Raw genomic sequence first — 17609 nt, forward strand, 5'->3', positions numbered from 1 at the left:
AAGATAGTTTTATCTCTCCATAAGTAGATGTAATTTCTTCAGTTCTCAGAGTCATATACTCCTAGCTGAGAGTCTAATGCATTGCTATTTGCATTACTCTATATGTGATAGCACATGCATATATTAAATATACACATTTTTAAGCTATTGCTTCCCAGTTATTATACAATCAGGAAAAAAACAACTAAATCCACATAAATTTATTACTGAATTATTATTTTTACTGAAATCAATGAAAGCAATATAGGTAGGCTTCCTTGGTGGCTCAGACGGTAAAGCATCTGCCTGCAACATGGGAGACCTGGACTCAATCCCTGGGTCAGGACGATTCCCTGGAGAAGAAAATGGGAATGCACTCCAGTACCCTTGCCTGGAAAACCCCAGGATGGAGGAACCTGGTAGACTACAGTCCATGGGGTCCCAAAGAGTTGGACATTACTGAGTGACTTCACTTTCACTTTTCCCTGTTATTATGTAATCAGAAAAAAAATTCTCACAACTAAGTCCACATCAGCTTATTACTAAATTATTATTTTTACTGAAATCAATGTAGGGAATATAACTCTATAAAGCTGTGCTTCTCAGTTGGGAAATAAGTGAAATGGCGTTTTCCCAATTGAAGCTTGCTTACACTAAAGTGAAGTCACTCAGTCGTGTCCGACTCTGCAATCCCATGGACTGTAGCCTAGTAAACAGAGTCTGAGACAAAATCTTGTGCGCTAACTCTTTATTAGAAGTGCAATTCATGGGAACTGAGAGTTAACGTCAAAATAAAGTGAGGCATGGTGAAAGAGCAAATACAAGAGTTAGAGTCCATCACAGCTTTGCAACAAATACAGTTGGGGTCTGGATCATGTGAAATACCTCTGGAGATATCAATAGCTCCTGACAGATCTTGGGACAGTACTTTGGGGCATGGAAAACAATTTATCTTATCGCTTCTGCCTGACTTATGTCTTTTATTGGTCTAAGAGTAGCCAAGAAGGCAATGATTCTCCTACATTTCTAGGCTATGTTACCTGACTTTCTGGGTACCACTCTCCGGGTACCAATATGCAAAATCATATTTCCATCAAGTGCAATGTTACTACTGCGGAGGGTTAGCACTCTCTCTTTGCAAGTCTTCAGGAGTGTACAACTGCTTAAATCTATATGAAAGATGGCCTAGAATTTATGAGGAGGGAATAGTTACTGTAAGTATGAGCTATCATTAGAGTCCTTCCAGGCATTCCAGAAAGCCAGGACTCACTGCTAGACCTGAGCAGATATGAGGAGCCACAAATGTCGGTTCCAATACAATTATTGTTGTTCAGTCACTCAGTAGTGTCTGACTCTATGTGATCCCATGGACTGCAGCATGTCAGGCTTCCCTGTCCTTCACTATCTCCTGGAGTTTGCTCAGACTCATGTCCATTGAGCTGATGATGCCGTCCAACCACCTCACCCTCTGTCGCTCCCTTCTCCTCCTGCCCTCAGTCCTTCCCAGCATCAGAGTCTCTTCCGATAGAGTGAATGTGTTAGTTGTCTCCAGGAACACGTACACTTTGAAAATTATTTTCTGGTTTTCTAGAAATAATTGTTTTCTAAATAAAAATTACTGGAACAAATATTCAACTAAATCATACTTGAAAATATTGTAGAAAATGAATAGGAAATTAATTGAAGAAAATTCTATACAAAGATATCAGGCTTAATTAAGTATTCTGTGTTTTAGTCACCCCTTATGTCTGGACATTAAAGATGTATGTGATAATCATAAAATATTTAAAACCACACATAATTAGACCTCTCCAGTTTAAATGTAGAACTGTATATATTCAACAGCTTTTAAATCACAGTCAAGAAAATTAGGAGAGTCATACATATGAAGATTTAAGTCAATGCTCTTAAAGAGAAATTTAAATACATAAAATTAAGGACATTTAATTTGATGAATATTCCTTGTTCTGTGAATTTGCATACTAATGAATACATTATTCTGATTAATATTGGTATATTATAAATGACTATGTCATACCATATGAAAATGATTAGCAAAATTCACTGTATTATTATTAACCTATTGTTCTTTTAAAATACTTTATTAAAGTTTAGTTGATTTACAATATGTGTTAATTTCCACTGTACAAAAAAGTGATTCAGTTGTATATATATATAAATAATTTTTTATATTCTTCCCATTATGCTTATCACAGGATATTGAATATTGCTCCCTGTATTATACAGTAGGACATTGCTGTATATCCATCCTATATATAACAGTTTGCATCCACTAATCCCAAGCTCCTAAACCTTCCCTCCCCCATGCTCCTCTTCCCTGGCAACTGCAAATCTGTTCTCTATGTCTGTGAGTCTGTTTCTGTTTCATAGATATGTTCATTTGCTCATCTGTGCCATCATTTTGATTTCACATATCTGGTATTTGTCTTTCTCTTTCTGATGTACAATCTCCAGTTTCTTCCTTGTTGCTGTCATTATGTCATTCTTTTTTTATGACTGAGTAACATTTCTGTAAACATACACCATAGTTTCTTTATCCATTCATCTGTTGTTGGACATTTAGGCTGTTTCCATGTCTTGGGTATTGCAAATACTGCTGGTATGAACATAAGGGTTCATGTATCTTTTCAAATCACAGTTTTTTCTGGTACTATTACCCTATTATGTAGATGAACTTTATGGAAGCTGTGGTTGATAGCCTACCAACATAAAATATAACACAGTAGAAGCAGCCTTATTAATGACTTGACTTGTTGGATGTCTGTGGCCTCTAGATTTTATATTTTATTAATATAATTTCCTATTCTTTACCACTGAGCCACAGGCTTACCTGGTGTTTCAGAGGTAAAGAATCACTTGCAATGTAGGAGATGCAGGAGATGCAGGTTCAGTCCCTGAGCTTGGAAGATAACTTGGAGGTGGGTATGGCAAACCACTCGAGTGTTCTTGCCTGGACATCCCATGGACAGAAGAGCCTGGGGGCTACAATCCATAGTGTTACAAAGAGTCAGCCATGACTGAAGTGACTGAGCACACATTATAACTTAAATAAAGTTGCATCCGTCTCTGTGGCAGTTCAATTTTTCCTGCGCCAATGACATTTTTCTGCCTTTAAAATATGTAAGTAATATGATTTGGTAATTAATTGAGGTAAATCTAAGCAGAAGGAAGGTATCGATAAGTAATCTATCTGTTATAGAAGATTTTTAAAATCACCTCATCTTCAAAAATACAGCAATAACAGGAGATTTTTTTTCTTTTTATCTGTCTTCTCACGCTAAAGATGATAATGAGTTATTAGGTGGCTTAAAGTTAAGATGATAAGGAAAAAAGCAGTGATGAAAAATCATAAATATTTGCAAGCTAAATAATATATCTTTAGAGAATTTCCATTGATATTATGAAGAAACACTGCACTAAAATCTTTGGCATTTTTACTGTAAAATTAATTAAGCATTTATTCAAGTTTTAATTTAATTTTTAAAATTTAACTTTAATTAAATTAAGCATTTAGCTATATTTTCCTAAAAGAAATCCAGTACCTCCTATTTCTTAATCATCTCAAGTCCATGATTAAGTTTGGCTGCATCATCAAGAATTTTTTCAGAGGATTCTATGTTGGTTAATTTTATGTGGCTCAGTTGGTAAAGAATCCAGTTGCAATGCAGAGACCTGGGTTTGATCCCTGGTTTGTTGGGAAGATACCCTGGAGAAGGGAAAGGCTGTCCACTCCAGTATTCTGGCCTAGAGAATTCCATGGAATGTATAGACCATGGGGTCGCAAAGAGTTGGACATGACTGAGCAGCTTTCACTTTCACTTTTGAAAAAGACAAGAGGTGCCCAGATACGTGGCAAGTATTATTTCCTGGTGTGTCTGTGAGAGTGCTTCCAGATGAGATTAGCATTTAACTGGTAGACTGAATAAAGCAGATCACTCTTCTCAATGTGGGTGGGCAACATACAATCTTTTGAGAGTCTGACTGGAACAGAAGGGAAGAAAGAATTTCCTCTCTTTCTGACTACTTGAACTGGGACCTTCTCCCATACTTAGACTGAGACTAAACATTTGGTTCCCCTGGTTCTTAAGCCTTTGGACTCTGTCTGGGACTTGCATCACCAGTTCTGCTGGTTCTCAGGCCTTTAAGGACTGGACAGGCACTATATCATCTTTTTATCTTGGCCCTCCTTATTCATATGGAGTTTGTAACCTCCATATTCATATGAGCCAATTCCTTATGAAAAAGATCTCTCTCTCTCTCTCTCTCTCTCTGCAAAGGTAGGTGGGTACATAGGTAGATAGATAGATAGGTAGATGGATAAATAGAGGAAATATACAGATTAGATAGATATGTAGATATAGGTATAGATACAGGTATATGCTATTGGTTTTTCTCTGAAAAGCCAGCTAATATTGCTTTGGGAACTGAAAGTATAATATGAATCATTCTAGAAGAACATAATTACATAATTTTAAAGATATGTCTTAGCTTGCTTTCTACATCTGTGATTCCATTTCAGTTTTGTAAATAGGTTCACTTGCATCATTTTTTAAGATAGAAAGGAGGAGTAATGATAAACTGGAAAACTGAGATTGACATATACTGACTACTATACATAAAGCAGATAACTAATAAGAACCTACTGCATAGCACAGGAAACTCTACTTAGTACTGTGTACTCACCTATATGAGAAAGGAATCTAAAAAAGAGTGGATCTATGTATATGTATAACTGATTCACTTTACTATAGTTTCCCCAGTGGCTCAATGGTAAAAAAATCTGCCTGCGATGCAGAATCTACAGGCACTGTGGGTTTGATCCTTGGGTCAGGAAGATTCCCTGAAGGAGAAAATGGCACCCACTTCAGTATGCTTGCATGGAGAATTCCATGGACAAAGGAGCCTGGTGGGCTGCAGTCCATGGGGTCAGGAAGAGTTGGATACAACCAAAGTGACTTAGCACACACAAAGCAGAAACTAACACAACATTGTAAATCAACTAAACTCTAATAAAATTAATTTTTAAAAAAAGCAGAAAAAAAATAACTAAAGATACATTTTTGGAATTGGTTCTGGGGGTTTTGGAATTGAGGATCTAATTAGGTTTAAAGATGTTAAGGAGTTTATTGTCTGTAATTATGGAGCACTGATAGCCCATGATGTGAACCAGCAAGAGAAATACATAAAATATCTTCATTGGATACTTCTAATTGATGACTTATAAGAAGCAAGAAGCTGGGTGACTGTGTTTATGATACTTTTGAACATTTTCAGAAAGCAAATATAACGGGGTTACATGATTGTTCCTAATGTTGCTGGACAAAGTCATAAAGGAAAAGGATGAGCACAGAGATTTGAATTCCCAATCAAGCACCAAATATACAACCTTTATTAACATGCCCTGAAGAAGACACTTATTCCCTATAGCTGCAGGGAAGAGATTGCTGAGAATCAAATCCAGAACAGACTCTCATAATTAAAATATAAGTTGACCTCCCAGCCTCCCAGGGTCTTTGCTACTAATTTGAGGGCACTGATGGGGTAAGAATGAGATCCTGTAAGTTAGGATGGAGACATGACCCTGATGAAGCTGGGGATACTGAGGCCCTAAACACTGATGAGCATTCTTTGCAGTGGAAGTGGCCTTCCAAAGCCCTAGAAGAATTAGCCTTTCCATCCCCATCTGAGGATGTTAACTCTGCAATGCTGGAAGAAACTGTAGTGTGTTTTTGCCTGAAGCAGTTACAAAAAAATGCTGATTCTCCTCAGGACCCACTCCTGTTACGCCTCTTGGTTTTAGACTTATGTATGAGTACTAAGTCACTTCAGTGTGGCCCTATGGACTGTAGCCCACCAGGCTCTTCCATCCATGAGATTCTCCAGGCAAGAATACCAGAGTGGGTTACCATGACCTCCTCCAGAGGGTCTTCCTGACCCAAGGATTGAACCCACATCTCTTATGTCTCCTGCATTGGCAGGTGATTTCTGTACTGCTATCACCAGCTGGAAGTCCTGAGTCGGGAAGATCCCCTGGAGAAGGAAATGACAACCCACTCCAGTATTCTTGCCTGGAGAATCCCATGGACAGAGGAGGCTGGTGGGCTCAGTCTATGGGGTGGCAGAGTGTCCTACACAACTGAGTATGCACACACACAGGAATTCAATGATTTAGGGAGATTGTAATTTTAGGGTGGGGTTTGTCATTTAGACCTACTCACCAGTATAGGCAGGGCACAGAAGATGTACTTTTTGCCAATATTGTGAGAAATTAATTTTCAAGTGTTGTCCAGGCATCCTTGAAGAACTCCGTGATAGCTCTTCTCTGTTGGCTAGATCTTACAGAAGAAGCAACAGTCACTAAATTAGTAAGAATACACACAGTATGTGTATCATGTCAGGTGGAATTATGACCTTGTTACTGTCTTTGGAGATTTAATATGACTTAAGAACATGCATTTGTGTATCAGGTTGACAAAGTGGTAGGTTTTGATGGTTAATTTTAAGTCAACTTCACTGGGACATGGGGTACTCAGATATTTAGCAAAACATTCTTTCTAGGTATGTCTATAAGGATGTTACAGATAGGATTAGCATTTGAATTGGTGGACTGAATAAAGCAAATGCCCTCCCTAAAGCACGTGAGTATCACATGTCTACTCAGGGTATGAATAGAACAAAAAGGATGAGGAAGTAAGAATTTGCTCTCTGTCTGAATGTCTTTGAGCTAGGACCTCTGCCTTTTTTTTTTTTTTTTTTTTTTTTTGCAGAAGAACCAAGAGTTACACCAATAGCTTCCTTTGTTCTTGACCTTTCAAATTCTGACTGGGACTTACACATTGGTTCCCTTTGTACTCAGGCCAGTGGACTTAGGCTAGAATTTCACCACTGTTTTCTCGAGCCTCCAACTTGAATATTGAATATTATAGGGTTTCTGAGCCTTTGTAGGGACTTCTCTGGTGGCTCAGACAGTTAAAAAATCTACCTGCAATTCGGGAGACCTGGGCTTAATCCCTGGATCAGGAAGATCCTCTGGAGAAGGGGATGGCAATACACTTCAGTATTCTTGCCTGGATAATCCCAAGGACCGAGGAGCCTGGTGGGGCTACAGTTCATGGGGTCGCAAAGAGTTGGATGCAACTGAGCAACTAACACTTTCGCTTTCACTTTCATTTCACTATTTGTAATTAATGGATTGGCTTCACTGAGAAGTTAGACATGAAAAACCATGAAACTTTCATTCTTTGTTTATTCATCAACATCCTTCAGATTGATTCCCAAGCCCAAATCTCCTCAATGTATTATTTTATTCTGTTAGTGATTGTGTGGACATCAAAAGAACATCAAAATAACGAATCTGATGATCCCAGAAGGACTCAAGCTGATTCTAACAACTTCAAAATTAGATACATTGAAGTTCACAAACCACTCATTGTTTTAAATTAGGTTTAAATATGTGATTGCTTCAGATTTGGAACCAAACACTTATTTCTAGTTCCCAATAAATAATTGTGTTTGTTAGACTGGACTGTGTATGCAAGATAATCACATTCTATTAAAAGTTCACATACTAGTTAACTTAAAGTTCTTTTCATCTTTTATTCATATATATTTTTTTAAATTTCCTCATAACAAAACAAATTATAATGTATAAGAAGTCACTGTAATCAGGAAGAACCCATTATTATTAAGTAAACTATTATTTCCCATTTCAGTTTTAAACACTTCTTTAAATATTAATGTAATAGACTTCATTTGAAATATATTGAAGGACTTTACCTATCTTATGTTAGAACTTTAGTCATACATGTTTATTAGAATAAAAATAAGCAATAAAAATCATGAACTCTGTGCTTACATGAAAATTAGGCAAAGCTAGGTATACTTTCAAAGGATTTATATGCCTGACATTAACTGAAATTAACCTCCACCCCAAAGAAGGAAAAAAGAAAATTGAAGACTACTTTTTAGAAAACATGTTCACTGACTATTCAATCAATGGCCAAGGAAATGTTCCTTTGGAAGATCCTTTAGTTCACATGATTTTATTTAAAAAATTAGACTGGGATAGGTCATGGTAATCTTGCTAATATATGATTATCATTGTTTTATTATTTCCTTAAGGTGCTTAAGAATTGATAATAAAAGACTAAGAAACATGTTTGTCTTTGAAAAGGAGAAAAGTTCTAAAAACAAAGAAAGAAAAAGCCACTTAAATGCTCCTGTACAGTCATTTAAAATATCTAATTATATGAAAAGTTTCTAATGTAAAACTGATCTGACAAAAAGGAGATAGGCTGCATTAAAAAGATCCTGAGAAATCAAGACCAGTTACATTCATCCATTCTTAAAAGGAAAGTTTGTTTTCTGTCTCTCTTAACTCACCCCACTCCTTTAAAATTGTTTGGTTTCTGCCAATAAATCATCTTTTTCCTTTTATTCAAGTGGCAGCAGAATAGAGTTCTGACCTGATCTGGGATTAGGACCCTTAGTAAGGGATCAAACAGTATTCTTATAATCGCTTGAGTTGATAGAAATCAATATCATAAGCATGTGGAAGATGGGGTTTGAGATCAGCACGGTATAGAGAAATTTTTGTCCAAATCATATCAAACTTCCCTAAAGGGTTTGATAGTTCTGTAGTCTTCTAGGATTTGTCTGATTCAACTTCAGACTTTGTGAAGACTGGCTTTGGGAATCTGTAATTTTAACAGATATTTAGATGACTTTTATACATATTAATATTTAAAAACTATTAGCCTAGAAGACGGAGAAGGCAAGGGCAACCCACTCCAATACTCTTGCCTGGAAAATCCCATGGACAGAGGAGCCTGGCAGGCTGCAGTTCAAGGGGTCGCTGGGAGTCAGACACGACTGAGCAACTTCACTTTCACTTTTCACTTTTATGCATTGGAGAAGGAAATGGCAACGCACTCCAGTGTGCCTGGAGAATCCCATGGTTGGAGGAGCCTGGTGGGCAACAGTCCATGGGGTCCCTAAGAGTCAGACATGACTGGGAGACTTCACTTTCATGCATTGGAGAAGGAAATGGCAACGCACTCCAGTATTCTTGCCTGGTGAATCCCAGGGACAGAGGAGCCAGGTGGGCTGTCTATGGGGTCGCACAGAGTCAGACACGACTGCAGTGACTTAGCAGCAGCAGCAGCAGCATTAGACTCAAAATAACTTAGGATCTCCACATCTCATGAGATTTGCACTCAAAGTTTAAAAGTAATTAATGCCTGGAGGATAGTACTTTGGGCATGGTGACAGCTTACTTACTTAATGTCATGTTGTCAGATTCATGATCTCTGAAGATATAGCTTCAGGACCAGGGACTAGGCTTGATCACTCAAGAGCTTTTGTGCAGCAGAGTTTTGTTTAAGTATAAAAAGGGACAGAGAAAGCTTCTGACATAGACATCAGAAGGGGAACAGAGAGTGCCACTCTTGTAGCCACGCGTTCCAGGAAACAAACTCACTCAGAAGGACAGAGCAGATAGTGGAGCGCAGTTTATTACACCGGCGGGCCCAAGACAGAGTCTCCTCTTGGCCAAGGACCCCGACCAGTTTTTGTGAAAACCTTATATACCCTAAGTGTGTAAGCTTCCCTGAAACTAGTCTGAACAAAGGAAAAAGAAAGATATAATCAAAGTTAACCCGTGATTCATATGTCTTAAGCCTAGGTAGTTAACAGTGGACAATTATCAATAGGCTTGTGGTCACACCTCAATAAGCATAATAGAATGTATGATTTTATTCAGTTACACAGATAATTAGGGCATTCTCTTAGGCGACAGAGAGCCCTGGGGCTCTTCCTTCCAGGGGCCTGGTTTTCGAGTCGGTATGTCGTTTGCATAGATACTGGTCATAGAGCTCAAATTCCACAGTCCAGCCCAAGATGGAGTCCTGCTTTCAAGACGGAGCCTGTTCTGTTTCCTCCTTCACCACAACCTCCTCCAACTATTACTTGGGGCTCCTGACAGAGACCCTCAGTATGAGGGTTAGGAGAGTATGGTGCCTCAAATTAGAGGCAACACCCCTCAAGAGCAGGGAGTAGTTATGGAAGGAAAACTATGCTCCTTTCCCTTGGCAACATAATTCTCCTAAAAGAAAAATGGGGAATGAGAGAGTCAGTTTCTAGGTTGGTTGATAACAATTGGGGGTCCCCGGATGCTGAGGAAAGAGGAGTCTGGGTCTCTCAAGGAGGCAACACAGGTCTGGAGTTCTCAAGGAAAAAAGGACAAACGTGGTTTCTTTTTTCCCCCTACATTCCTTAGTCTTAGTCACACAAAACTTTTTTTTTTTTAACCCAGAGCTGATGAATACACAACAAAGCAACTCAGATTAAACTCTGTACTAAGCATCATATGACAACAATGTCTCCTGCTTGAGGACATGTTCTCCTTCTTGAGAACCTTCTGACTAATCCTGTTATCTTAAAATGTATATTATGGGAGTGAGTTTGGAAAGATCTTTCTATTGTTAGCTCTAATCCTGCATTTTAAAATGTAAATTGTGGGAGCAGTTCTAGTAAGACCTTTATAACCTTGAGGCATTCTTTTCATTAACTGTAGCAACCAATTTAACTGTAATATAATTATATAATGGTTACTGTAATAACCATGAACGGTATGAAAAGGCAAAAGGATAGGACACTGAAAGATAAACTCCCCAGGTGGGTAGGTGCCCAATATGCTACTGGAGATCAGTGGAGAAATAACTCCACAAAGAATGAAGGATGGAGCCAAAGCAAAAACAACACCCAGTTGTGAATGGGACTGGTGACAGAATCAAGGTTTGATGCTGCAAAGAACAATATCGCATAGGAACTTGGAATGTTAGGTCCTTGAGTCAAGGCAAATTGGAAGTGGTCAAACAGGAGATGACAAGAGGGAACATTGACATTCTAGGCATCAACGAACTAAGATGGACTGGAACTCGTGAATTTAACACAGATGACCATTATATCTACTACTGTGGGCAGGAATCCCTTAGAAGAAATGGAGTAGTCAACATAGTCAACAAAAGAGTCTGAAATGCAATACTTGGGTGCAATCTCAAAAATGATAGAACAATCTCTGTTCGTTAACAAGGCAAATCATTCAATATCACGGTAATACAAGTTTATGCCCCGACCAGTAACGCTGAAGAAGCTGAATTTGAACAACTCTATGAAGACCTATAAGATCTTCTAGAACTAACATCCAAAAAAGATGTCATTTTAATTATAGGGGACTGGAATGCAAAAGTAGGAAGTAAAAACCACCTGGAGTAACAGGCAAATTTGGCCTTGAGTACGGAATAAAGCAGGGCAAAGGTTAATAGAGTTCAGCCAAGAGAACGCACTGGTCATAACAAATACCCTCTTACAACAATACAAGAGAAGACTCTACACATGGACATTACCAGATGGTTAAAAATAAAATCAGATTGATTATTCTTTGCAGCTAAAGATGGAGAAGCTCTATATAGTCAGCAAAAACAACACTGGGAGCTGACTGTAGCTCAGATCATGAACTCTTTATTGCCAAATTCAAACTGCAATTGAAGAAAGTGGAGAAAACCAATAGAACATTCAGGTATGACCTAAATCAAATTCCTTGTGACTATACAGTGGAAGTGAGAAATAGATTGAAGGGACTAGACCTGATAGACAGAGTGCCTGATGAACTATGGATAAAGGTTCGTGACACTGTACAGGAAACAAGAATCACGACCATCCCCAAGAAAAAGAAATGCAAAAAAGTAAAATGGCTGTCTGAGGAGGCCTTGAAAATAGCTGTGAAAAGAAGAGAAGCAAAAAGCAAAGGAAAAAAGGAAAGATATACTCATTTGAATGCAGAGTTCTAAAGAATAGCAAGGAGAGATAAGAAAGGCTTCCTCAGTGATCAATGCAAAGAAACAGAGGAAGACAATAGAATGGGAAAATCTAGAGGTCTCTTCCAGAAAATTAGAGATACCAAGAGAACATTTCAGGCAAAGATGGGCTCAATAAAGGACAGAAATTGCAGGGATCTAACAGAAGCAGAAGATATTAAGACAAGGTGGCAAGAATACACAGAAGAACTGTACAAGAAAGATCTTTATGACCCAGATAATCACTATTGTGTGATCAGTCACCTAGAGACAGACATCCTGGAATGTGAAGTCAAGTAGGCCTCAGAAAGCATCACTACAACAAAGCTAAAGGAGAAGATGGAATTCCAGTTGAGCTATTTCAAATCCTGAAAGATGATGCTGTGAAAGTGCTGCACTCAATGTGCCAGCAAATTTGGAAAACTCAGCAGTGACCACAGGACTGGAAAAGATCAGTTTTCATTCCAATCCCAAAGAAAGGCAATGCCAAAGAATGCTCAAACTACCACACAATTGCACTCATCTCCCACGCTAGTAAAGTAATGCTCAAAATTCTCCAAGCCAGGCTTCAGCAATACGCGAACCATGAACTTCCAGATGTTCAAGCTGGATTTAGAAAAGGCAGAGGAATCAGAGATCAAATTGCCAACATCCGATGTATCATTGATAAAGCAAGAGAGTTCCAGAAAAGCATCTATTTCTGCTTTACTGACTATGCTAAAGCCTTTAACTGTGTGGATCACAATAAACTATGGAAAATTCTGAAAGAGATGGGCATACCAGACCACCTGACCTGCCTCTTGAGAAACCTGTATGCAGGTCAGGAAACAACAGTTAGAACTGGACATAGAACAACAGACTAGTTCCAAATTGGAAAAAGAGTACGTCAAGGCTGTATATCGCCACCCTGCTTATTTAACTTATATGTAGAGGACATCATGAGAAACGCTGGGCTGGAGGAAGCACAAGCTGGAATCAAGATTGCTGGGAGAAATATCAATAACCTCAGATTTGCAGATGACACCACACTTCTGGCAGAGAGTGAAGAATTAAAGAGCCTCTTGATGAAAATGAAAGAGGAGACTCAAAAAGTTGGCTTATAGCTAAACATTCAGAAAACTAAGATCATGGCAACTGGTCCTATCACTTCATGGTAAATAGATGGGGAAACAGTGGAAACAGTGGCTGACTTTACTCTGGGGGATTCCCAAATCACTGCAGATGGTGATTGCTTCCATGAAATTAAAACACGCTTGCTCCTTGGAAGGAAGGTTATGACCAAACTAGACAGCATATTAAAAAGCAAAGGCATTACTTTGCCAACAAAGGTCCGTCTGGTCAAGGTTGTGTTTCTCGCAGTGGTCATGTATGAATGTGAGAGTTAGACTGTGAAGAATGATGCTTTTGAACTGTGGTATTGGAAAAGACTCTTGAGAGTCCCTTGAACTGAAAGGAGATCCAACCAGTCCATCTTAAAGGAGATAAGTCCTGGGTGTTCATTGGAAGGACTGAATACACAAGAAGTTGGAGGCTACCATGTGTTCATGAATTGAATAAATTAATATTGTTAACATGTTCATACTACTTAAGCCTAAATACTTGAATTAAATTCAAACTATATCAATGCAAATTAGATTAAAATTTCAACGGCATTTTTCACAGAAAAAAAAAAAAGCATCTTAAAATTCTTAGGGAACCACAAAAGTCCCCAAATCTCCAAAATAAGCTTGAGGGAAACCAAACCAGAGGCTTATATCAGACATTCTGATTGCTATCAAGCTATAGAAATCAAAACAATGTGGTACTAGTATGAAAATATACACACTAAGCAATGGAACAGAATTTACAGCCCAGAAATAGTCCCTTGAGCAAGAAGTCAGCTCATACTGATGAAACAATCAAAAGTACTAATTGGGAAAGGGGGAGTCTCTTTGCTAAATTATTTTGGAAAAACTGGGTAAACATCTTCAGCAGAATGAACTAGGATTCCTATCACAAACCAGTCATGAACGTTAACTCAAAAATAGTTTAAATAGTTAATCATAGGACCTGAAACTATAAAAGTCTGAGCAGAAAATATATGACATCAAAAATAAAAAAGTGTGGGACTGTATAAAATTAAAAAAAAAAAAAAAACTCCACACAGCAAAAGAATGAGTTAACAAAATGAAAAAGCAACTACATAATGGAAGAAAATATTTACAAATAGAATATTTAATAAGGGGTTAATACTCAAAATATATAAGAAACTCATACAACTAAAGAGCAGAAAATCAATCTGATTAAAAAATGGGAAGAGCACCTGAATGTACACACTTCCAAAAAAAGCATACAGATGGTCAACAGGTATGTGAAAGTTGCTCAGGGTCACCAATCATCAGGGGAATGCAAATCAAGAACATAATGAGATATATCCCTGTTCGAATGGCCGTGAAATGGATCCCATAACTCGGTGAATGTATGAGCGATACCGCGCAGGGCCACACAAGACATTTGGGTCATAGTGAAGAGTTCTGACAAAACGTGGGCCACTGGAAGAGGAAATGGCAACCCTCACCAGCATTCTTGCCACAAAACTACATGACCAGTATGAAAAGACAGATATGACACCAGATGATGAATCCCCCAGGTGGTAAGGTGTCCAACATGCTATTGGGGAAGAGCAGAGGGCAATTATTAATTTCTCCAGAAAGAATGAAGAGGCTGTGCCAAATTATAAATGACCCTCAATTGTGGATGTGTCTGGTAATGAATGTAAACTGAAGTCACCCAGTCATGTCTGACTCTGTGATCCCATGGACTGTAGCCTACCAGGCTCCTCCATCCATGGAATTTTCCAGGCAAGTGTATTGGAGCGGGTTGCCATTTCCTTCTCCAGGGGATCTTCCCAACTCAGGGATTGAACCCAGGTCTCCCGCATTGCAGGCAGACACTTTACCATCTGAGCTACCAGGGAAGCCAATGAAAGTAAAGTCCAATGCTATAATCGCCTAGGGCCTGGAATGTTAAGTGCACGAATCAAGGTAAATTGGACATGGTCAAGCAGGAGATGATATGATTCTTCAATCACTATCTTAGGAATCAGTGAACTAAAATGGACAGGAATGGTGAATTTAATTCAGATGAGGACTGTATCTACTCCCATGGGCAAGGATCCCTGAGCTCTCATAGTCAGCAAAAGAGTCCAAAATGTAGTGCTTGGGTACAACTTCAAAAATGACAGAATGATCTAGGTTTGTTTTGAAGACCTGTTCAACATCACAGTAATCCAAGTCTATGTCCCAGTCACTGATGCCAAAGAAGCTGGAGTTAACTGATTCTATGAAGAGCTAGAATACATTCTGGAATTAACATGAGGAAAAAAAAAAAATTGTTCTTGTCATCATAAGGGATTGGCATGCAAAAGTAGGAAGTCAAGAGATAACTGGAAAAGCAGGCAAGTTTGGTCTTGAGGTACAAAATGAAGCAGAGCAAAAGCTAACAGAGCTTTATCAAGAGAACATGCTGGTCATAGCAAACACCCTTTCCAAGAACCCAAGAGATGACTTTAAACACGGACATCACCAGGTGGGAGAACAAGATGGCAGAGATGTATGTGGATGTGGAGTACATCTCTCTCCACAGATACATCAGGAATACACCTTCAGACACAGAAGAGCATGCAGAACACCAGCGGAGAGGGGACAGGAGTACCTGACCAGAGGAAAAGAATATATGGAACAATACAAAACTTGTTAGGATGAAGGAACTAGGGGGAAACAAGAGTGTTACTAGGACTGGAACTGCCCTCGGCAGGTGGGGGAACTGAAGCAGGGATCTGATCCCCACATCGGGGCAATTGTCTGAGTTAGAGGAGAAACATTTAAGGCTGAGAGTGAAACAGCTGATCTGTGGTGGCCTAAATGGGATAAGAATCAGACAGTCTTTGCTGCAGCCATACATAACTTGGACAGGAATGCTGGTCCCCTGAAAGGTGCAGTGGCTGGGAGCTGGAGTTTAGGGATTGCAGAGCAATCCCAGGGCGAGGACTGCTATTGACTGCAGAGAGATGGATCTAGGGGATGTGAGGGAGGTGATCATGGTGGAAAAAGCCAATGCAGGAAAGAGAGGCAGCCATGGACGCAAGGCGATACTGCAGAGTCTGGAGTGGAAACGTCACAATAGCTCTTCCCACCATCTCTCTTCCCATATGCCAGCATCGGCAACTGAATAATAGAGAGGCTGGCCAATCAAACACCTGATGCACTGAAATACAAAATAGGAGCCCACCCAGGAGGCCCCTTTAAGTGCCTGATACGCAGATCTACAGAGTAGGACCCCAGCCAGGGGGGCCCCTCTATGTGCCTGACCTACCGAACAACAGAGAAGGACCCCAGACAAGGGAGCCCGCTAAGTGCCTGAATGGGCAGAGCTACAGAGAAAGAGTGGCCAAAAACGCCTTCTGATTGCCAGCTACAAGAGGTTCAACAAAGACTCTGATAGAGTCATAACTCCTGCGACAGAGGCAGTTCGTGTCCCTCCACACTTGGCGTCACCAGGGTCCCCGCAGGCCAAGCAGCTGCGCCACCTTCACGCTCCACTCTCACTGGGGCAGAGCTGCCATGGGCAGAAAGTCTTGCATCTCTGCATGCAGGGTTGCTTCCCTAGGGTACGAGTCTTTACGGTCCTGTAGACTGTGGCCCGCCAGGCTTCTCTGTCAGGGAGGGGGTTCTCCAGGCAAGAATACTGGAGCGTATTGGCCAACATTTGTTGCCACCCCCTTCTAGAGCACTGTACTTCCTGCTGCCCTGGCCGCCAACCCCCCTGAGGACCTGGTGCTGCCAGAGTCCCTGAGACCCAAGCAGCTGCACCACCTCCACACCTGGCCTCACAGGGGCAAACCAAGTCCTCCAGGGCAAACCCCAGTGGAGGACACACATGCAGAGGTGGAAATAATACCACAATTGAGACCCAGGGGCAGGGTGACTAAGTAAGAAGACCCCAAACCTTCCCACCAGCTGTACAAGCTGCAGGTTAAATCCACATGATCAACTAGGCAGACTGTGTGTCTGTGGAATATATAAAAGGTCATTGAGAGCTCCCTCAAAAGAAAACACGCTAGTTCTGGTAGCTGTGGACCCTGGAGGCAAGGACACAGAGGAGTGGGGCCAGATTAGAATCTGAGCTGCCCGCACAGCAGGTCCAGAGATCAGCACGGTGTTGGAGGGACTCCTAGGGAGGAGAGGGGGACTGTGACTCCTGGGGAGGGAAAGGACTCTGACAGCAGTGACTCAAGAAAAACATTTATTATTCTTATGTTTTGAGTTGTTATGTAGATTCTTTGGGATTCATTTTCTTTTCTTTTTTTTTTCCCCCTTTTTTCCCCCCTCTGTAGTAGTTGTCAATTTTATTGGTACTATAAAATCTAATTAAACTTTTGAGCTTCTTTTTTCCTTTTTTTTTCCCCTTAGTCACATTTTTTATTGTTGTTGTAAACCCCTGCCTCTATGTTAGGCTTTGAAATTTGGGGGAGTTTTCCTTTTTTTTTTTTTTTTTCCTCTCTCTTTTAAAAAAATTTTAAACCTATTATTATTTTTCTACATTATTCTTTTGCTTGCGTTTCCTACTGTTACCTCCTGACAGTTAATTTTTAATATATATAAATCTTCTTTATCTACCTATATTTAACTTTGCATATCTATTCTTTCTTTCCTTTCCTCTCAACATATCTTTAATTTTATTTTCATTGCTTCATTCCCCAATTGGCACTTTGGG

This window comes from Muntiacus reevesi, chromosome 16 (assembly GCF_963930625.1).
Source record: "Muntiacus reevesi chromosome 16, mMunRee1.1, whole genome shotgun sequence".
In the NCBI taxonomy this organism is placed as follows: Eukaryota; Metazoa; Chordata; class Mammalia; order Artiodactyla; family Cervidae; genus Muntiacus; species Muntiacus reevesi.